At 39.3% G+C, this 24003-nt stretch overlaps 1 protein-coding gene across 1 annotated transcript in view; it reads left to right on the top strand.

The window, feature by feature from the left end:
* The window catches only part of LOC146001516 (uncharacterized), a 179375-nt gene extending 161358 nt beyond the window's left edge, over positions 1–18017 (top strand). Inside the window, exon 3 of the mRNA XM_083138911.1 lies at positions 13497–18017. The gene's annotated coding sequence lies outside the window, so the exon portion shown is untranslated. The remainder of the gene's footprint in view (positions 1–13496) is intronic.
* The last annotated feature ends 5986 nt before the right edge of the window (positions 18018–24003 follow it).

Below are 24003 nucleotides of genomic sequence, written 5' to 3'. Positions count from 1 at the left end.
GAGTTTAGTCTGGCGTGTGTGTGTGGTTGTATCGCTCCAAGGAATATTGTACGTAGAGTACGTATTCCAGTGTTCTTTCTCGGTTTGCAACAACTGCGTGGACACATGTGTAACATTACGTGGGTGCTAATCACGGTAGTTGTGATCCGTCACTCGGAGGGAAAGTGCCCCCCGTTGTTGGTCGGTTCTCGAACAGGACAATGGCGGAGTACTCTACCCACGAGCTTGCTGATATGCATCTCGTTTATGGAGATGCAAACCGAAACAACCGCGAAGCACGGCGTTCGTTTCACGAACGTTTTGCCAATAGGCGGTTGGCAGCACATGCACTCTTTCAAAGACCTGATGATCGACTGCGTGAAACTGTATCTCTACTATCCCGTAGGTGGGATTGTGGAAGACCCCGTACTCTGCAATTTGAAGAGGACGTTTTGGACGCGATGAGACCTTCCTGGCACCGGCACACGTGTCATTGCTCGTACGCGACAAACCCACCATAGCAATGTGTTCTGCGATCTTCAGGAGAAGGGATTGCACCCATACAAATTGCATAAGGTGCACTACATACTGCCCACGGACTTTCCCCTACGCATGAATTTCTGCCAATAGTACGTGCAACTAACTCTTGCCATTCCAGATTTCCCAACAAGAGTTTTGTGGACCGGTGAGGCAATGTTCACCATGGACGACATGTTCAATAGCCACAACAGCCACGTCTGGAATATGGACAATCCGCATGCAATCATTGTGCTCCATCATCAACATAGGTTCGCAGTGAATGTGTGGTGTGGCGTAGTAGGTGACCACATGATATACCCGTAAATTTTGCCCTCTACTTTGTGTGGTGGGAATTATCGGGTGTTTCTACATGACGTATTACCTCAACTTTTGGAAAACGTGTCACTGGCAGGTACACAAGGTATCTGGTTTCAACACGACGGCGCCCCCACGCACTTTGACCGGGGAACCAGGGCCTTACTCAACGCTTTTTCGGCTATCGTTGGATTGGCAGGGGTAGACCTTTACCGTGGCCACCTCGCTCCCCCGACCTCATTCCACTGGATTTCTGTGTGGGGGGAGAAATGAAAAGGCTTGTGCATGAAACCCCTGAGGAAAGTGCCGAAGACCTCGTTGCTCGTGTTAGTGCCGCTGCTGGGACGTTTGGTGACATGCCAGAGGTATTTGCGCGTACCAGACAATCAATGCTTCGCCGATGCCATCTTTGTCTTAAAGTCAATGGCGGACATTTTCAACAACGTCTCTGAGTATGCCAGTGTTTGTGAGCCCCTATCAGCACCGCATAGTGTCCTTTAGTGAAAGGTGCGAGTGAAGATGCTGGAGATCGCTGTAGTACATACCGTCGATCTGCATGTGCGGATGTTGTGCGCTTCTCAGGATAATCCCTTCAAGATGTGCTGTGCCTGGAAATTTTACATGCAATTGTGTGCGTTTTCTCGCCATTCTCCGTCTTCATTCTTTCGAGGATTACCCACTTTCTTTGGGGAGCTCTCTTGTAGTATGTACAGCCTGACGACATGTGGTCATTGTTTAACTTTTGTTTTTCGTACTGCAAAGTAGTGTGTCAACATTAGGGAATTGAATACTTTTTTCTTGGTTTTCCCATATTTTTCCATTTGGGATGGTGTCCCAGCAGTAGTGGGACATTCGACAAATTGGTTTCTTTTCTTCTTCGTACCGCAATGTGAACAATGTGCAACAGGAGATTTGCAGTTATTTTCCTATTTCCCGAGTGTGGGTGTCCCAGCAGTAGTGGGACATGTGGACATACGTCGTCATTTTTTACTGGCTACATTCCGATCTCACCATTATGTAGAAAATAGTAGTAAATTTCCTGTATTTTCCATCAGGGGATTCCCCACTTTCTTTGTGAGTCCCCTTGCGCAATTTACACTGGGCCTCAATTGCTGCACCATTGTATTCGCCAGGTACGATTTTCTTTGTATTATTTTAATCCGACATTGCTATATTTCTTCCTTCTTGAGTTATTGTGCTTTAAACATGGTGTGAGGCGATTTTCGCACGCCTGTCACTCGAAAACGGTGCCGATTTCGACATTTTTTCACATGGCATTTTTTCCTTATTTTTACTTGTCGAATCACCTCCCAAGCGTTGTAAACGGAATTTTGCACCACCCTGTATATGTGTGTATGTATATTATATATATATGTATATTAGCAGGTAACAATATGTTATAAGCACATTCTTACTTTCCAAAGAAGCGCATGTGGGATGGCAAAACGGATCCGGATCCGAAAATTCCGGATCCGGATCCAAAAGTACCGGATCCGGATCCGAAAATTCTGGATCCGGATCCGAAAGTTCTGAATCCGGATCCGAAAGTTCTGGATCCGGATCCGAAAGTTCTGGATCCGGATCCGAAAGTTCTGGATCCGGATCCGGATCCGAATCTGAAAATTCCGGATCCGTGGATCCGGATCCGGATCCGAAAGTTCTGGATCCGGATCCGGATCTGAAAATTCCGGATCCGCAGATCCGGATCCGAAAAATTTTAGGATCCGGATCCTAAGGATCCGGAACCAACCGGATCCGGATTTCGGATCCGCCAGGCCACCCCTAGTTTGAACATCAAATTTATTTGAGTGCCGAACAGCGGAAACCGAATAAGTTATCAAAATGAAAATATTCTTCAGAGTTCACCTTGATTCATGAAATAACCGGAAAAAGCACACCTGTGAACAGACACCCTGCAAATTCATTGATTTAACCAAACAGTTCAATCGTCTTCATAAGTCGAATCATGACTCGGCTGTTACAGAAACTTCCAGGTGCTCAGTCGTCAGTCGTTTAGAAAATTACATACGATGTACGTGAAACAGGCTCGTAATATTAGCTCTTTGATGCACGCAAGTTATCCGGTGCAAGGTTGAACGTAGTGTCTGCCGTTGTTATGCAATAACCCGTATTAATTCTTGTGTAAAAGTAAGAAAGTTTCGTGGAAACTTGAAACTTTTTCAGATGTTAACCTTGGGTTTCCGTACAGCTTGCTGTATTAATTGCTCGAAGGGAGATAATCAGTGTTCCGTTGAGACCAAGAAGCTACGTTTTTTAACACAACACTGCGTTGTTAAATTTTGCCAGTTTTCAACGTTGTGATCTTTTCTTACCCTTCTCGCTCTCCTCTTCCCCAAAGCCGCATTTTCCGCGCGGGAAATCAGTTTATCGTGTTTTAGATTTTCAAGTAAAGTTCACCTCACCCAATAATGTTACACGAGATTTTAACAAAATAGAAAATTACAAAAAAGTGTTCTGCTGATCATTTCATCCGGTTTGCACAAAATACTCTGTGTAGGTACTGAAGATCTACATAAACTGAAAAAATATAATTAATGGATTTACTTCACGAATAATAAGACCAATTCTGCTTGTAACGGTAAGCTAATTTATAATTCTATTGTCTATGTAAAGATACGTATTCAGTTAGCCGTTTAGCAGAGCCATCTGTTGGTTGCGCGTCGAAACAGCTAAAGTTGGATAATGAATGTCATAAGTAGTCGCATGTTATTGTTTTAACTTTCCACGGGTATCGCTCCACATTTCCTCAGGTAAACGTTACACCTATGTCTCCATCAAGTGTACAGTCGTGAGCCTAAGCGAGTTGTAGTTTAGACGTAAAGTAAGAGATATGAACCACACAGTAATTGTAGACAAGCAACCCAAAACACACATCGAATTGATGCGTTGCATAACGTGCAAGGATGATAAACTGGAAGTTTATCTTTCACGTTTCAACAGGTAACTCGGAAAAGGAAAAAAAGAGCAAATCTCTGTCCTCAGCCGTTGTGAGTCTCGTTTTGACATTAAAATTACAGCGGCACCCCTTTTATGTTGTCTGAGTCTTGTTTTCATCTCGTCCATGCTGTGCCTGTATATTGCTGATTTCCAAGGCAGTTTGTTACAATCACTTTTTTTTGTCAGATAAGCGCACAGAAACCGGACCTACAGTTCAAAGTGGTATATAATGCGCCTCCGCCTGGAATCGAACTCAAGCCGACGCCATCGGGGAGACCTCATGTTCGTTCCTAATAAAAGTTGCATTTAATACTTGATAATCTCCAGTGGCGAAGCTTGGTCTTAAGGGGAAGGCAAGCAATGCAGTACTCCGAAAGAGTGGGAGAGGGGGTTGTTGTCCCAGTTTTTCTAGGAGAGAAAGGGCATTTTAAATAATAATAATAATAATAATCCCCAACTCCTTTCTCAACAGCCATGCTTGTTAGTTCAAATTCTTGGTCACGTTATTGATATAACTTGCTATTACTTACAGTTTCCCGTATACAATTTGAAATATCCATGTTTGTTTTGGTAAATTCTCAGCACACCAAACAAAAGAGAACTCTTACTTGAACCACTCGTTCTTCCCACACAAATGGAAAATGTTCCGAAAAGCTCCGAAACTAACAGAAAAGTGATACCAACTTCGTTGTAAAAATTATTGTTCACGGTAGAATAAAATAACTGACTTGAAGCTTAAAATTATATGAAGCATTGGAATAATAAATCATTAGAACAGGAATAAAATACGCCGGTTCTTTTTTTTTTTACTATGTATCATATTAATAAAAATAGTAGCCTATTTTGAGTTTGATAGCATTTAGGACTTAACGTTTTTGCTATTTGCAGGTCTCAGAAGAGTGTTTCATTGCTTTCTTGACATAAGTGTTATCGAAAAAACATCAGTTTATTGAATTTGTTTGTATGGAAACTCACGAAAAATATCGTGTAAATTATTTGGTAGTAGTTGTCAACACTGGCGTGGCGTTGCAATTTGAGATGAGAGAGTGTGAGGTGGACAATAGCCAGCTGTTCTGCAGATTCCAGTGCTCTCCAGCGCCGGGGACAACATGTTTATCTGCACGTTTTACAAATCGTGAAACTTAAAGTAATGCTTTAAAGTATGTTTACGTGGAATTAGAACAGTTATAATGATTTATTTCAATAATTCTGTGTTTATAATAAAGCAAATATCCATCTTCGATATCGTGTTAACACTTATATGCTTTCTGCTAGTAGTGTCTGCTGTCTGCTTGGCTCGGCTGTTTTCGAGAAGCCGAAAAGCTCCGAAAAGCAGAGCTTTTATTAGTGGTTTGGGGACCGTACCTTCACCAGCATCTACCCTTCGCCATATGATACTTCAGAAGCGTTGGTTTCCCGCGCAGTGGCTGCAAGCAGAGAGTTTGGTGCTTGCCAACGGGCTGCTGAGAGAGTTTGCGGCCGTAAAATTTCGCGAAATCGAGTGCGATAGAAACTAAATAAGGCACTCAACATTAAATACATTAAATACTATTTTAATAGTGCAAGCAGTGCTTGCATTGCTTGTACTATATCTTCGCCACTGATAATCTCAATATAAAAACAATTAAAAGAGTCTATTCTTCTGCAAAAATTGCAAATCGAAGCGTAAGAACACTTGCAGTCGAATTCATTGTTGGATAATGCTATACACACGTGCGATGCGAGCGTATAACTTGTGACGTTGCATTGAACGCTCCTTCTACACAGTATAGAGATCTACTACGCAGGCGCGAAACCTGCTGCACATTTTTCTGCGCAGCTGGCTGACGTGTGGGAAAATGTCTTCTTGCTGTTGACGTTGCAGGCTTCGCATGTTACGTGAATGTTTGCATGTTACGAGAACACAATTCTAGACAATCCAGTCGTACAATCTTCACGTGTTCAGTCTTCGAAGCTATTCATTATCGGGGTTGTCCCTTCGTGTTAATTATCAATATTGTGAGCGGCGTGTTCTTTAGATGGCCAAGTGCATTGTTCTTGTTGAGGTCGGCAAATTAACAGCATGGGTGTGGTGCTATGGGTGGCAAAGGCCTCCTTCTGATACAAGGAACGATTAAAAAAAAAAAACAAATGTGTAATTAACTCCTTTTACTCCAGCACACTACCACTTGATGCAATGATTTAGGAATTTTCATTAAGGGTACATTAATTGATTAGCATCTTAATCTCATTGTCTTTACCGCGTTGGTTTATGTGACGTACTCGTATTCTGGCAGTCGCTGGCTGAAATTCTGTAGCCGTACGTAACATCCGGGGCTTTCCCCCTGGTTTTCGGTGACCAGGACGCTCTTCCTCACTTGCTTTTTGCTTGTTAAAGACAATTTTTTGCTCAGATGGGCTAATCGGGATCTGAACCACTGGATCAAACCCGGACCCCTTGATTGCAAGGCTACAGCTTTAGCCACTACGCTATGGGGCGTCTCACGTTCTCGGCTCTTTTCTTCCAGTGTTCTCTCGTGTCTCCGTCACGATTAGGCTAATGGTACGTCCAAATAAACCACGTTACTTAAGAAAAATGGTCACATTTAAATCCACTTGTAGAGACATCTGGTATTGGATTGATAAGCCTCAGATTTAATATCAAAATATTAAGGTTTCAGTAAATATTTATAATCATCTCCACCAGCTGCAGTCGAGAATATGTCGATTCGGTGCCTGTAAGGACGGTGTATCACCTTTCGTACATTTCACATCGTACATTGAGCCAGTATTTCTCATCACTCCAATTTTTCATGAAAGAGGAGAAATCTGGTGAAAATGATTTCCCAAAGGCCATCCACGTAGAATGGGAGCCAACACATGGCTACAGCATCAGTGAATTCGTGAACCGCCATGAAAGTCTATTATCAGGGAGCATACAATGCAATCATGCAAATATGCAGTAAAGTGCGCGTCAAATCCCCTGCATATGGCCTTGAACAGCTGAACAGCACCAGCGAATCACAGACGTGCGGCGTTGCCTAGTTCTGAACCTGTTTCACCTCGCTACTAAATCGTGTACCTGGCGATTTCGACATGGCACCGCTGCAGTGCGCTGCTATTGGCTATCGCCGTATGCAGGAGATTTGACGCACACTTTAGTCACAATTCTACATTTCATAGAATATAAGGGGGTTTTGCTTCATGTAGTGGTAGACGACGACAACAATAATAACAGAAACGAAGTCCCAAGGATAAACCAAGCAAGCTTGTAAACCCCCCGTAGCGTTATGTATTGCATAGATTTCACTAGGATACTGATGTGTGGAAAAACATTATAGCTACTTGATCTGAATGTGATTTTTTTAAGAAGCATTTTTTCAGTAATACTTCTAAACTAACAGCATGGATTTGGTCCTTTCTTGGTACGACTGTGTAGTGTACAAAAATTATTCTTAATATCGATAACCTTTATTAATGATTTTAGTTGTTAAATATTATAAGTCATGAACTGATATAAGAATACTGCATGATGTACAATGCAGAACTTACGTCCATTTTTTTGTATAATTAAAAATTAATGCATTTTATCGCGTATTTGCTCTTAGGTTTCACTCAATCGTTTATTCAAACAACTGCTTAACTTTCCTCACGCTTACGTGTAGTTCTGTGTTCATAAATTTATTTGTATAATAATTAAAGTTCTCTTAAAAGCAGTTTAAAGGTTTAGAAGCAGGGTAACACGTCACACAATATTACCTCGTATTTCTTAAATCTTTGAGGAATTGGACAGCTTAGGCCAGTTGATGCATTGCACAACCAAATAAGATAATATTAATGCTAATACTACACTGCTTCAGAAACAACAAACTTGTCATGTTGACAAATAGGAAAAACTCAGTGATACGCAAAGCTAGTCACATAGCCCATAGAGCATGGCCATCCATGTAAATTAGCTATTAATTTTCATTCGCCGTATCCATCAGTACGACGTTTATACCTGAGTATTCACACGGTTCCATGCGCAACGGGCAAGTAATGCATGCGTAGATTGTTGCATTTTTATGCAACGAAGCGTTGGTGTAAAATTAGTGACACGCCCCGATGCACTCCTACGTTCGAGGAATGCATGAAAAAGGTGTTATCTTGAAACCTTATTTACGGTTCAAGATACGAACGTTCGCAATAAACTCAATTCTGCATAACCAAGTGCTTGCACATTGTTTAATCGAATGTGGATGTGTATAGTCACGGGTACATGTGGGCTGCAACTATCATAGCGACTTCGAACTGGATAATTCTAACCCAAAAGTGTCCGTGACTGTACAAATTGCAGCACCATAAGAAATTTGCCTATTTATTATTATTTATTTAAAAAGTTGTCCCTGTGCTTTGTGCTGTGCTAGAAGTCCATACAGGGGGTGCTTACTTATTCTCGATCTCGGCACATTGCAGTGATCGACATCACATTTTACCTCTGGAAGAAGTTGGTTATCACAGTGCGCTACGACGGCAGGGTTCCCGGGTTGGAATCCCTGCCTGGAGATGGGTTTTCTTTGTAGCTTTCCTCTCATTTTGACCATATTTCCAGTAACAAGTGCCCCTTCATTAATTGCATCATATGATCGTTCATTATAATGTACGCGATTAACCAAAAGTGGCATAAAATCGACGCTAAAGCAATACAAACAATGTACAGAGTTAAAAAGAAAAACATTGTTTTTAAATATGCAGTTCAATCAGACTGTGGCACCACCATAAGCTACATTGTAAAAGCAGACTCCTCCTAAATAAAAACAGTAGTTTTCTTCTAAATATGCAAGAATAAAATGTCAAAATCAATAAAGTCCATTAATATTGCTAATTTACCATAGCAAAACAAGCAATTCTTTTCTTTAAGAATATTTGATATCTATGAAGGTAGTATTAACGAGTAAGTACAAAAGTATTTGAATAAATACGTGTAAAGTGCATGATTGTAATATGAATAGCTGTGTGTAATTGTTCACTAACTTTTACAATTATTTCATTATTATGAGGGGATATAAATAGAAAGAAAGGGACAAGAAAATGGAATAAAGCAGTGTCTCTTTATTAAGATTCCATCCAAGCATTTGATTGCAGTGACTAAGGGAAAGTGTGGGGAAAACCTCATTTGAACTTGCGCTCACTTAACAAGGTCGTTCAAAACTTAAGTTCAATTTTCAGTATAACTGAACCTGACACATGATAAAATATTTTGTAGTGGGGCTTAAAAATCCCCAAAATCCTCCGCTACGAATTGGGAATGTAATAATAATAATTAATACGTGATGAGGTAAAATTCGTATTTCACCCTGTCAAATTTCTGTTTAGTAGAATGCAAGATAAACGATAATGATACTGCCGCTCACCTAACCACCACTTATTACAGCAGTGGAATGTTTTTTCCTGGCAAGTTATTTCTCAGATTTCACCCGAGGGCAGTTCAACAGGTAGAACAAGAAGATAAATGTAGATGCGGAAAAAATAAATTGGCATTGAAAAACATGTATATAAAATTCCAACAATACATGTTCTTTAGACGCCTCCGAAAATTACAGGCTATGAAATATTATATTATTTATTAACAAAAATTATAGTTCTCTTTGCATAATTTCCTAAACTTAAGAATTGTGCAGCAGTTCTAATACTGATCTGATGAACTCAGAGTTCATAATGTTGGGTTAGTTTCCGTGACCTAGCCTTCTACAGAGCCAAGTGTTCCAGTTTCGAATTCTGGGTTTCATTGTATTTGTTCCTTTATTAGATTTCTTCCTCATAGGCCAACGTACATATATTTTCTCGATTCGTGAAATCTAATGATTAATATCCATTATAAGTTTGTGACTTATCTATATTCCAAAAAATTACTGCAACATGAACATAAAACTGTGAAATCGAAGTGGCACGAAGCTTCATAACAGATTAATCTCGAGTTGGATCAATAATCGATATCATGTGGCAATTCGATATTTCAGGCCACTTCGAATAACACCTCAAGGCAGTCGGATGTTGATAGTTCTAAATCTCAAGATTGTATATTTAAATTAAATATGTAAAGCGTTATTTCAGTTATTGTATGTAATATAAACATATAGTGCGTTGTTTCCTAAATAATACCATAGCGAGCCTGCGCGCACACATTAATATTTTCGTGCGCAGATTTTTTTTTTTTGTCCTTTAAGAAAGGGGAAGGAATAGAATTAATATATCTTAACCAAAGCAGCTTTTTATGTGTGTATGCTACTGTATTTATGCTTTCGTTTTTGTTTCATATGAGTATTTCTCTTGTATACATGTGCAATTATGCTTCTAAAGTGTGATTTATTCTGATAAAGATTCCATTAAGAATGAGATTATACGTTAAAATTGTGTTACTGCATGTGTTTATGTTGATATCTTAACAGTTTCAATATTCTACAGTGTGCTGGGTGCTTTTTTATATGTTACTGTAGTAAAGAACTGCGCATGACATTTAGTGCAACAAATCAGTACACTTAACGGAAGTGGCATGGACATTTTTCAGTCAATTAGAAGTTTGGAAAGATGTGAAAAATGCAGTTTGATAGCACACCAGAGAGACGTAACGTCGTATGTAGTGATTGTTTTTAAAATGAGGGCTTTGTGGAATAAGGAGCTAACTTACAAGAAGATAGTTTTGAGAAAGACGACTGTGAATTTTCGAGAAACATATCAGAATGGTGGAAATAGAGATTGGCCATATTTGTGCACATCTTTTGGATTAGTAGAGTAGGTCAGTTTCAACGAGAAATATCACCTCAAGTCTGAAAACTACACAAGTTGCCTGGCCTTTACACCAGTACGTGGTTAGTTTGTTTTTCTCCCAACGTTTTCTCAGCTTTCTTCGCAATAATAGCAATTTCTTATTATTTTATCCTTTTGTTGAAGTAACAGTTTTCGTCTCTTCAATAGACGTCGAGAACCTAAACAACTGCAGCCCGATGAACTGCCAGGTCCGAATGTGATCACACCAACTGTTCGTAAATCTTATTCTTAATCTCTTGTTCCATGAAATTTAGTTGTTGTAATACACTTGTATTCTCATTGAAACAGTTCTAAGCACCCAACTGAAGACACAAATATTTTCTTGCTTACGGACGTAGATCTGTTACTTGTTTATGCTTTTCTTATGACAAGGAATGTTTGTTGTATGTGTAAATTTGTATGCCTTAAAATGTGCACATCAACATGTTTAGACTAGTCTACAGTCGTTCATTGCCCCCAACGAGTTACATTCCTACACATGCCACAAACGGTATGATGCACGGAGATTGTATTAACAAAGTGTTTTCTTTACGACATAGTATTCATGTTAGAGCATATATATGTATATATATGTAGAACCGGTACTTTTATTGTAACAAGTCTGTTTCTGAAACTTATGAAAGGACAATTGTTGTTATAAACTGAAATGTGTAGCATTGTTGTCGTTTGTGCGGTAGCATGGGCGTCCGGAAGGGGGGGCAAGGGGAGGCCGTGGTCCTCCCCTGGAAAATGAGAGTCAACCAAAAATTATGTATTTCACACATATAATTTCATTTTAGCCACAATAATATGTTAATTATTGCATGAACATCATAAATTCCAATTTAAGCAATATTTTTTTAGGGAACAACACTTTTGTTGGAGAAAATGTGCCTTGTTTGCCCCCCCTGAAAAAAATACCTTCCTTGCCCCTCCCTGGAAAAAATCCTACGGACGTCCATGTGCGGTAGCGAAACGAACTATTGAAAATGTGGCGAGTTTGCCCTTACTTTTTTTACTCGGTCACGGCTTAATGTGGACATCTCCATACTAGACATTTTTTTATCACAAAGATAGGAAGCTTAGCTATCGTCATAGCTGCTTTGACTGAGCAATCATGATAAAAATTCACTAACTACCTGCACATTTCAAACTTCTTTTTTGGCAAGTTGGTTCCAAAACATTTGCTAGCAGTCAAATTTTCATTTTATCGACAACAACCGATCGGGGTTTGATATTTAAAAAAAAAAAAATTCCGCCATTGTTATAAATCAAATTTCTATCACGAATAATTAACGATAAATTGTTTGTATTTAGATTAGTTAATGTCGCTTTCATCTCTATCTTAACTGAGTATGGGAGTGAGAGAACAATGATAATTGATGAAATAGTTTCAAGAATGAACAAAACCTAGGCGGCAGGACAATAAACTAAATCCTGATAACACTATCCGGATTATCCCGGTAACATTGTACTTAGTACTTTCTTTTCCTTAGATTTGGGTTTGAGGTCACTTATGGAGGAAGATACCCCCCCTCCCCCGCGAGAAGTCTTGAGCAACAAGCCTTTTAAGAAGCATGCCCCACCCTTCCATCGTCCCCCTCCCCCTTTCGCAACAATGGGACAATGCAACAACCAAGTGCACGTTATGATAGACACTGACGGGTGGGAGTGAATCGGGTGTGAAGAAAATGCGTCCCAGATATTATGTATAATGGCTGTAGGACTGACTCTCTGAAGTGACATAACCCACACGGTCGGCCTGGTAGCATTGTGTTTGGTGCCGTGAGCTCGAAATGAGGTCACTGCAGTGATGGTGGTTGTTTTCGCAGCAAATCCACCACGAAGTTTCCCTTTTTCTTTGTAAAAAAAAATCCCTCGAAGAACAAGGTTGAGGAATTTAGTAGCACTAAGTGTGAATCTGCAAATCTTTAAAGATCAAGTTCAAATTTTCTTTGCAGATTATGAATATCACTCCACGTGTAATAATACCATGGTGGGTTTATTTTACCTCGCGATAAGAATCATAAGAATGAATGATGATTACTTCAAACTGACAACGGGACCAGTGGCGGTGATTGGGTTCCAAAACTAGGGGGGCATGGTGCCAAAACTGGAGGGGGGGGGCAAGGACAGTTTACTTTCCCTTGGTAGATAAAGTTTAGCATAGTGACCTTTTTGGAAGTAATTTACACTTTTACGAAGATTTTTACTTTCAGAAGCATAGTGAAGTAATAGTACTTTGTTAAAATTCTATTTTACTTAATTTTATGAATATGGTAACAAGCTTATAGCGTCTGGTATTTGATTTCCCCAAATATAACGTACTTCAGTTCTTACAAAGAAATATTGGGTAGACATCACCTTTGCAACAATCATAATTCCATATTGAAAATCAATTTTGCAAAGTATGATTTTGAATATGACGAAGTTTTTCTGCCTTCATGCCCTCACGTGTTTGTAAAAAAGTTGAGAATGTATTTCTCTTACAAATTGCCTTTTTTTTTACATCCTCTAAAAATTATTTCTGAAGCTACCTTAACAACAAAAGGCTAAGAACCGGAGTAGATACGAAGGCTCAGAACACAAGTAGCACAATTCCACTTTTCATGAAAATTGAGTTAACTTAGCGAGAAGTATCATCATTTCAGTGCCAGAAGTATCTCCTAAGTTTCAAATTCTTGCTCATAGAGGCACCACTTTTTTTGTGTTCCAATGGTTATATATAGGACTAAGCTATCTAAATGTTCCTTTTTCTCAAAACTGTCTTGAATGGAATTACTCCACTATGACATCGAAATTTCTTGAGGTTTAAGGAATTATTTGCGAAAAGAAAGGTAATTAACTCACTTAAAGATAGTGGTAAAATCGTTTAAAAAAACTGATAAACCAGGAAGGTTGACATAAATAACCGAATTATAGGTTTCTGTCATTAATGCCTCTTTTTGTTTTACTTTCAGGCGCCAACGAACGACTCGCTTGCTCCCAGTGTGGCAACATCGCACCTGAAGACTGCTAGAAAGAAAATGTACCGTTGATGTTGAGACCTTGCTTCTGCAGTGTGGAGGATGATATGACCTACAGACGGACTCTCACATGAGACGTTTCGACTTGTCACGTGGTAAGGGAGAATGCATGTTCTGGTGCGTGCGTGCGCGTGTGGTGTAAAACGTGAGAGGAAAATGTGGAACATTGTGCGGAAACGTGGCCAGTGATAGATGAATTATCGCCACCTTTAAAAGGCGTAGAGCCGTGTAACGACTGAAGGAAGATTTTTTTTATGAAGGTTTATTTCAGAGTCGAGGGTTGTTTCGCTCCATTCCTTCATCTGTTAAATGACAATGTGTGACAAGTCCTTTCACGTTTGTCTTTCTAAATCTTTATTTTTTGAAATATTGAAGTGATATTTACATAATCACGGGAATGCAGAGTGTTTTTATGACCAACAGGAGAACAGTGTAAATAAAGTGTGAAGTTTTGGCTCGGAATTCACAGTGTTGGTGAACATGGGCAAAGACAAGCTGTTGACTTTGTATTATAAACATATAATAAAAACTGTGTGATTATTCAGTGAGCCTTTACCATCAAACGTACGAGCGTTTGATGCATCTGTGATTATTATTGACTTGTTTGCATTTAGAATTAAGCTTGATTTTTTTAAAAAAGAAAAATGCTCAAATATAAAGTCATAATTACATTTTATTCTTCAATCCTTCGATAAATGATAATTCCGACGTGTCATAGTTAATAATATGTACTGAAAAAGTATGTATATGCTACTGTTATTCGTTGTACTTTTATCAAAAGAGTACCAGTTACGCTTTACTGTTTCTAACTTGCTAATTTTTTTGCACAATAAATCATGTGTTAACAGTACTGTACTTGTTGCTCCAAGTGATGTTGGCTTATGGGTAAAAATAAGTATTTTTTCCATTGTTAACAAATGCAGCGTCATACTTTCTTCTCAACTGTAAGTAATTCACTCGAACATAAATTATTGCAAGATATGTTGAGCTGTAGACACGTACTTTTTACAATTGTTTCAAGATTAGGTCTAGTATATGTACTTAACCTTGAAGAAGAGTGTTGTCCAACCAATTCTAAAACGTGCACGAGATATACACAATGACCAACCAGTCCTCAGAATTATGTATATTTTCTGTTACAGAATGCAAGTAAGTGATTGCATGTGTCAATGATGTTTTATTATTGTGGTTGTTTGTAACCTCCCCAAGCCGAATTTTGAATACCCGAAATAATTTGATCAAACCCATTCGCTGACTATCAACTTGGCATTACACAACCTCGAGCGTCATACTTAGCCTGGTATGATCACGAAACTTGTTAAATTTTATTGGCCACACAATTGTTAGTATTTGGCAAGATTAAACTAGTTAGAAGAGTGAGACTTTACGAGCTGTAATACGGAAGTTCTTTGATTCAAACCTTGGTTGAGATAATCCTTCGACCACACCAGTAATTACAAGTTGCTATTAATCTATATCCTCCCATATATCAAGGTCAACACAATGGCGGAAATACATGACGTTTCAACCTAGAAAGAAATGTTCAGGAATTAAGGCGGGCGTTCAAAAGTTCAAGTGAAGAATTTGCAAGAAATGATTGCTCGTACCAGCCCATCAGTAAATTAAGTTGTTTTTCTGATAATCACTTAGTATTTCACTCCTGCCCTGTGTAAACTTCCAACTTGTTCTTCAGCTACACTTTGTGTAAAACGAAGCGAATAAATTTGGTGATGAATAAAGAGTATGGTTGAGTGCACACCATTATAAGCAATCGTTGGAAAAGTATGGGAATTTCTTCGTCAAGCGATGAAATTCAACATTGACTATGAGAAGTGCGTAGTCACAGAACTCAAATATGAATAAGTGTAGAATTTCGCAATGACCTCTAACCCAAACGCTCCAGTTCTTGAAGAATCCTTGCACTGGAGGGAGGGTACTTTTTCAAGTCGCACCAGTTCACAGATAATAAACTAAGAAGAAGCCATAAAGATATTATCAGTCCTCCATGTACGCAGCGAAACTTTCTCGTTCTGATCCGAGACACTGTGCAAGATGACGGTTCTACCTACTTTACTTTGAACTCGATGTCACTTTGGCAACATGTTCGGTTTTCCTACCAGTTCGCTCACTTTCCCATTCGGCTTAATCAGACAGGTGAAGCTGCCATAGATTATATCTGATGACGTACTGTGGGAATCCAAACATACTGAGAGACGCACGCTTTATCTATGGTCTCATTATGGTTGCTGCGCCAGCTAAACCCCATCGATTCAATTCTCGCTTGGTTGGCGATGTGCAAGAACCAAACGAACATCAAGTGAAGCAACTTGAGTAGTTATCAGCGTGCTCATCTGTTCATGTAAACGCACGCACACACGCATGTTGCTCTAAAAATAAACTCGTAATTGCACAGGAGAGCACTATATCTCTTGTGGTTTCTTTATCACAATTTTTCAGCCGTTAGGAAATATTGGCGTTGCTACCTTCGGAACATTAGACATACAATTTCCTGGATAATATCTCAAACATTCTGAAATTAATTACTAAAATTTCGATATTTGCAATTTTAACATGGACACTTTTCTCGAAAAGAATTTCAAGTAATCCATTTATAATTACCAACATGTCTTTGTGTTGAATGAAGCATAACTCTTCCACATTATCATAATTATTGTTTCACGTGAAATATCGTCAACATTTTTTAAACACGTTCACTTGAATCTGTGCCCCCCATGCAATGTTCTAACTTATTTTAATTGGTGTAGTTTTGTGAAAATATCAACTAAAATTACTGTGGAATTCAATAGGTGTCTGATGTTTTGCTGAGTTCCACCACCTTCCACAAGTTAGTGTATCGTTTGGCACAGACTGAGTTAACGACGTCCTATTTTTTTCAGTGCGAGTTTCGTCGTTCTCTACAGTTCTGACCATATACATTATAGCTACGCGATTAGCTAAAGTGCACAGTTTCATTTTAGGTAAAAGGCCGTCATATTTAATAAAGTACAGTAAACCCTCGTTAACACGAATCCCAAGGGAACGAAAAATCAAGAATTCGTGTTTAAAAACATCGTGCTAACGGGGGATTTTCAGTTTTGTTTGCACATCTATGCCTGTCTGCTTCCTCTTGGCCATGACTCCCGTCTGCTTGCAACTTGATGTTACTCGTACTGGCTACGTTTTGAAAAACACATTGTTGATCTGAATCTGTTGGTTACAATACTGTATGAGTTGATTGTTGACAAGATGATAGAGATTGTTGAGAGATTTCTTACATACTTAGCAGAGGAACGACAGAGGAACAAGAGAAAAAAATTATGAAAAACTTTGAAAGTTCGTGTTAAATGAGATCTAATGACGCAACGGACTAAAAAGCAGTTCGTAATTTCGTGGTAACCGAAATTCGCCTTAACCGATGAAACTTTCTATAAGATATAATATCCCTGCCGGGACCAACATTTCGTTCATGTTAACCGAGTGTTCGTCTTAAGCGAGTTTGTGTTAACGAGGGTTTACTGTATAATAATATAAAGCAGGTATGGTCTTCCTTTATTTTATCACCGTGCTTTAACTGAGTGTGGCGCCACATGTGCAGTTAAAAAATTCCACCTTCACTGTCCTCTAAGTGGGGTAAGTATTAATAAGATGCATCATGTCGGAAGTATCAACTAGCATTTTTTCCTAGGCGCTATGCAGTCACGATTTGCAACACACAAGAACCACTCAAAAACTGAGTATCTTGAGACTCGAAATTGTGTCCTATATTTCAAGAACTTCAACAACCATATGGAGCAACATGTACATGCTTCATGCCATAATCAATACTTTTTTATTAAGAAACTGATATTTTTCCGAATCGGTTAGGTTTAGAAGTTTCTGTAATCATTGAATCATGTCCTTTACTGTCTCTTTCCATTTTTCTTTGTTTCCCAAATTTATCTTGAACGAAAAACAGTGCGACGATTAAAAAAGAAGAAAAAGCATAATACTTCCTTATAATGTGTAATCATTATTCGCTTGCATAACTATTGGTAAGGCGCTAACGAATTGAAGTGCAAGATAAATATAGCTTTAAGAATACCTATTAAGCAGGCTTTTTGTGCCATGGTAATCATCATAATTCACTTCATTGTTGAGAGCTTTTTATAGTCACATCAGGCAACTACTTCATTCAATTGGTAAGTACCTGCATGGTAGGAGATGAAGAAATTAAAATCATTGTCTTTCGTAATGCATTCCACAGTTAAACTTTGTAATTTATTGTGAAAATTAGTAGCACCATTTTTGTGCACATTTTGGACATTAGCTTTGTTTTTGTAGCTATCCATACGTCATGTTATGTTTTAGATGTTGTACCAGTAATTTAGTCTGCGTTGTAACTAAAGTAAACGCGCACATTTTACTCGTTGTACGCCATTTACTGTCTATTTTTAGTTCATGCAATAAAAGTTTCACAATCTAGGTAGTTCTTCATGAATTTTTGTATGTTTACCTTAATTTCCACGTGAAGTACGTGTGATTTTGATGAATTGTAAAAAGGTATTTTTTAACGAAGTTCCATTATTTAGGAACCCAGAAAAGAAATAGGAAATATGTAGAGAATGGACAGAAGAAAACTTACTTTACTGAGTACACGAGGAAGTTCGATACAGGCTACAATTGGATTGTAAGAAAGAGAGATTATTGGCAGAAGTAGAAAAAAGAGAGATCAGATTACAGGATTGAAAAGGAGTAAATTGATCTCCAGAAGGAAAATATCTACTTAGATAAAATTATAGTTTGAGTAAGGAAAGAAGGAAAAAATATTAGGTATGGAATGAAAAGAAAATACTGGATCTACAGAGTGGAATAGAAGAACATTGGCCCACAGAGTAGGTTAGGTAAGTGGAAATTTAATCTACCAGCGCTTTCATGATTTAAAAAAACAAACTACATTGTGACTACTATTGTACAGGGAACTACATTTTGTACCCATACAAAAATTCTCACCTCTGAAGTAGGTTTCAAACTAAAAAGATGAGTGAGAAGTAGTTACATCTGCAACAAACCAACATGGCGAAACTCTGACAGAACGAGACTAGATTTGAAAAGCTAAATCCTGTCTCAATGATATGACTTGTTGTTGTAAGTCCACTTATGCAAAGCTAGGCAAATCGGGAATGGACCTTTAGTTTAAGGTGGGTTCCGAACAATTATGTGCCGCCTCCGGGTATCGAACTCGGGACCACGTGATGAACCATTTCTATGTGTATTTTGATGCACCAACACACAAACTGCACAGAGGATTCTGTATTGGCTGTATACCGAAGCATTAGAACCTAGCGAACCTGCAAGAATGGAGTTTTCAGGGTGTGCTGCGTTGATAAAAGATTTACCTTAAGTGTCTCGAAGGGAAAATTCTATTCTCGTTTCGGTTCCGTCTCGAATTTCGAACAATAGGTACAATAATGTTGCAAACAAATATGTAATAAAACAAACTAAGCACACTTCTTTTACACACTATGCAACATGTAACCCCAGACAGCTGCCTCTGGAGTGTTTCTGTGCGAGACATTCCCTCTATAAGTTTCAGTCTCGTCTTTCGAAACAAGACCGAAACTATTCTCGCCTCGATACTATCTCCACCCTACACGTTTCCTCTGTTCTCCGGTATTTCTCACATTCTTCCTCCTCCCCGGCGTTTCTTTCCAACTACATTTCCCCAGCCTCAGGTACGGTCGATTGGCGAACGTGTTGCTTTACGGATCACTTTGCTTACCCAGCAGATAGCTGCGGAGGAAAGGTTCGGGGGTCAATATTTGCTCTTTGCAGGAAAAAAAAAAACACCTCGAGGCTGTTCTACGTCTTTGGGGGTGTAAGGGATGATACTTCCACATAGTACACCCTGAACTACATTTTGCAGACTCACGAGGTTCTGGTGTCTGAACCCATGGCCAGTGTAATCAGTCCTCTATGGAATGTGTTCTGTGCTATCCACGTGCTTGTGATTGTTCCTTCATTTCTTTCATCATCATTCATCCTCATCTTTGCAATTAGCCAAAAGTGGCAGAAACGAAGTAAAATGAAACAAATCAATGAATCAACGTTCTTTGTTTTTGTGCTATACTACCTAGGTATTTAAATATCTGTGATTTATGATGTCAGAGTGCTGTCTATCCTCGAGTTTGTCCTGATTTGAGTGCTTGAATCCACTTTATGCCCAACTGCACCGCCAGTTGAAAGTGAGATTCGAACCCATGACCCATTGATTACAAGGCGACAACGTTACCATTAACCCATCGGGGAAGCCCTGGGGTCGAAAAAACCAGCATACCGAGATACGGAGCACCGCCTCACTTCGGTGTGGATACCAGCAACCATCTGGATGTTACCTTTCTTGCTTGTTGAATTGGACGGGGAGGTGAGCCGGCCTGAACTTTCTTGATATTTCGTCTTGGGATATCTCAAACCGCTTGCTGACGTGACCCCCCAGTGGACACTGACATGGAATTAGCTGTCACGATTGTCGGCGCCTGTGTGGTGGGATTTGCAACCACAAGGGATATTTAAAAGGGTGCGACAGAATCTCCTACGCCACTTCACTGTGTGACTGGTGGCAGTCATTTCACTACCTGCCACTTGTTTTTCATTCCTATGGATGATGGTGGCCTCCCCGATGGCGTAGTGGTAACGTCGTCGCCTTGTAATCAAGGGGTCCCGGGTTCTATCCCCGGTGGAGGCACATAGTGGTTCAGATTCAACTTTAAACTATAGGTCCAGTCCCGATTAGCCTTTCTGTGCATAAAGTGGACTTAAAAGAAAACTGAAAAACTACGGACGGTGGTACGCGATAGCGCTGCATGTTTCAGTCCACATATATCTGTGTGTATATGTAGGGTCCCATGCATTCCTCATCTCGGCTATTTGTAGAAGCGATGTGATAAGCACAACGCTCCAGCCGCCTTTACCCTCCCCACAGGTACCCATTTATTAGAAGTTGAACCCTAGAAGCGCTCTCTGTAAGGAAATCGCTGAAATAAATCCCTCTTGAAATCGCTCATCTCTGTAATCAAACCTGATGGCAGTCGGACACCCTAACAACTGGAGCACCGCGTCTCTACACACACACTACACACACGTAAGTGAACTAAAATTACAGAGAACAGTGCACAAAGGACATCCTTGCGCGCAAAACTCACTAGGTGGGAGAGAAGTCTAAGAAATTGCAAGAAGACCAAGCAAAAATCCCCCCCTCCATTCCTCAAGGCGAATGATTCCGTGACCTCTGCAAGGATAATTTCTGCATGATACCCTCTCTGTATTAATTCCCGAAACATTGGCATTTCAGAATTGATATATTCATAAGAATTCGCCGATGGGTGGCATCACTTTTGAGATTTCGAATAAAGTTGCTTGCGTGAGAATTCTCATCTTTTCCCTCCTGTAACTCGCAATCTCAGAAAAAAATTCCCTCCATTTACTCCACCACCCCTCCTCATCCTTTTCGAAGAAATAAGTAGCTCGCCGAATAAAAATCACAGATCTAGTGACCTTGATTCTCGCACGCAGCAGGGGCAATCAATCAAATGGCAGAACAGACCATTTGCGCCATCTATCCGTCGGTCTGAAATTGTGCCTCGTGTAATTGGATTAAAACGTCCCGAAGATTAAAGCCAACGCCGTCGGATGGGGCCAGGAACTTTCTGGCACGGTCAATCAATAAGTTCCACGATTTGTAATTCCCTTTTTTTATTCAAGACAGAAAGACCTGGGGAATGTAAGCTGAGGATCTGGTCGCTCAACAATGGAGATTTTGACATCCACTGACGTAAGCATTACGTCAGTGATTCTGTTGTGTTTCAAAGCCGCTCATTTCGACTGTTAAAACTGGCACTTTCTAAACTTTGAGCACAATAAAAGAAAATAAATAGTAAATATTTTGAACATAAGATTAGAAACAATACGAAACAAACATTCATAAAAACATCATTATTAAGAAAAACAATATTACTGAACCTGTAGTTTCTCGTACTCATTCACAGATAAACAAAATTAGAATTATGAAAACAAAGGGATAAGTAACAAAAGTCTAGTAATAGTAATAATAATATGGTAATAATGAGTAGGCTGTTCATGTAAAATAAATTAAGACCACAAAAGAAAAAACTACAGATTTTCAAATTAGAATAAAATATACTATACCGGTGTTTATCCGAATTTCAGGTATCTATATAATAGATACTTATTGAACAGTTTATTTTCTTTCTCCTATATTTTTGTGCATTTTGATTTTACCCACACACATACATGAAGCTTTCAAGTATTTCTGTAAAATATGTACTTAGCACACACATTCACACACAGTCATTTTCATAGCAACATTGGTTTTGTTTTATTTTACTTAATTTTTGTGCCCTTTTAGCTAATCGCGAAGATGAGAACGAATAGTGATAATATGAAAGGACAATCACAAACTCACATGGACAGGATACAGAGCATTATACTGGCTGCGAGTCTAAACGCCAGATCCTCGTTAGTCTGCTCAATACAGCCCAGGATGTAGTACGTGGATGGGAGGATGATGACATTTGGGTATCTTCAGAAAGAGTCACCTCTTACACCTCTCCCATAAAGTTTGCTACGCCCTTTGGGGGTACCTACTTAAATGTTATTTATACCACGGCTACAGATATCTTAATCTCAGGGGATAGGTTCTTTATTCGAGAATTCCAAATAAGAAAGCGTTTTATAGCCAAGAGGATATAGTTAAATGCGGATCTATATTATGAAAACTGTACACAATACAGAGAAAATATATAGCGAAGCTTGAATATACATTGAAATATATGCTGATTCCAAATTTACGTCGGTTATATCCTTTCAATTATTCTCCTCGATGGAGGATCAAAAAACGAGATACATTTCTGAATTCATTTGCTCACTTATTAACTTTCCTGATTGTTTCATATAAGAGCATATTCTTATTTATCTTAATTGGCTAATTACAAATTTTATTTACTCCTTCTATAATTTTTATACTCTTCCTTTATGTATTTTTCATTTACTATAATATATATAACCGCTCTTCTCCGCTCCTAGTTTCTACAGTGAACTCTGCTCTTATTTATATGGCGTGCTGCCATCTATCGTCGCTCTCGGGAAACATTTCTTCCTTGCATTTTTCATTGTGTCGTCGGAACTGGCACGTGACACAATAAAGGATAAAATTTGAATTATTTCAACGGAAGAGACCAATGTGACTGGAAAACAGACCAACGGGCATGCTGGGATCAAGGTAATCTCCCACAGCAAACGTTCAACCAAGTCACTCGTTGTTATTGCAAGGCGAAATCCTTACCACTCAGCGCACAAGCCATTATGTAATTCGAGTAGGCCATTATCCATGCAGCATTATCATTTGTTTTCGTATCAGTTTCTCATTGTCGACTTTGGTTTCTCGCTTTCGGATTACGTCCCTCCGAGTGGTAACTCGAGCACGCTGTACAACTCCAGAGATATTGCCCTTGTGGTAGACGAGATCCCTGCCCATTATTTTTTGTTGTTGTTAGGTTCGAAAACTGTTTTCCGTGTCAACAGAAGCTACAGCAGTAACCGGAATTCATAGAAGAATTACATACTGATTACACTGTACTTTTGTCAATAATAAGTCATAGCTCTCGAAGTTACGGAGTTGTTTTCAGAAATCCTTTTCTGATGTTCGGAGAGCTGCTATCATTCTCTCCAGGATGGCCATCGGTTATTAAACGGCGAAGAGAAATGCTGCCCAAAATTGGCGAACACTCTCTTCGCAAAAAATGACTTAGAAAGACGAGAGAGACATAGAAGTTTCACAGTATGCCTGTTAATTTACTAAAACAGACAGCCGTTTTATTTCGAGAGCGCAGAGCAGACGCATTCGAGTCGAAATCTCCGTTGTGGTTAGAATCAGATGTTAACATGAATATTAAACGTAGACACTCATACATACGAACACACAAGGAGGCCCCCTCAGTTGCACAACGCCCGCCATTTTGCCAAAGTTCAATACCTCGTTCGTAAGGATCAACACCGAACCATTCGCCACCTATCTGACGATAGGTAATGGGGATTCTGACGGCAGAGTGCCGAGGATCGTGACTGCTGATCAGACTTCTTGATCAGGCATGTTGATGCCTGGAAGGATCTTCATGATGCCTCCCTTGATGCCATGTTCTTGTCGAGGGTAATCATTGGTGATAGGAGCTAGATTTACAGCTACAACCCTGAGACAGAGCAACGATCCTTCGAACTTTAGCGGCAGAAGAACTGATTCTTGCAGCACAGTAAAGCACAATCTTACACTGACTTGTTCACGAGGGACTTTTTGACTAAAAATAACGACTGTCGTCCCCAACCCACCCTACTTGCCTGACTTGGCCACCTGATGTTTTTTCATCTGTTCCCCCGACTAAAGAACAAGTTG

The sequence above is a fragment of the Lepisma saccharinum genome, chromosome 17 (genome assembly GCF_977018435.1).
Source record: "Lepisma saccharinum chromosome 17, izLepSacc3.1, whole genome shotgun sequence".
NCBI lineage: Eukaryota > Metazoa > Arthropoda > Insecta > Zygentoma > Lepismatidae > Lepisma > Lepisma saccharinum.
Note: the sequence above shows the minus strand (reverse complement) of the source record. Positions and strands in the feature narration are given on the sequence as shown.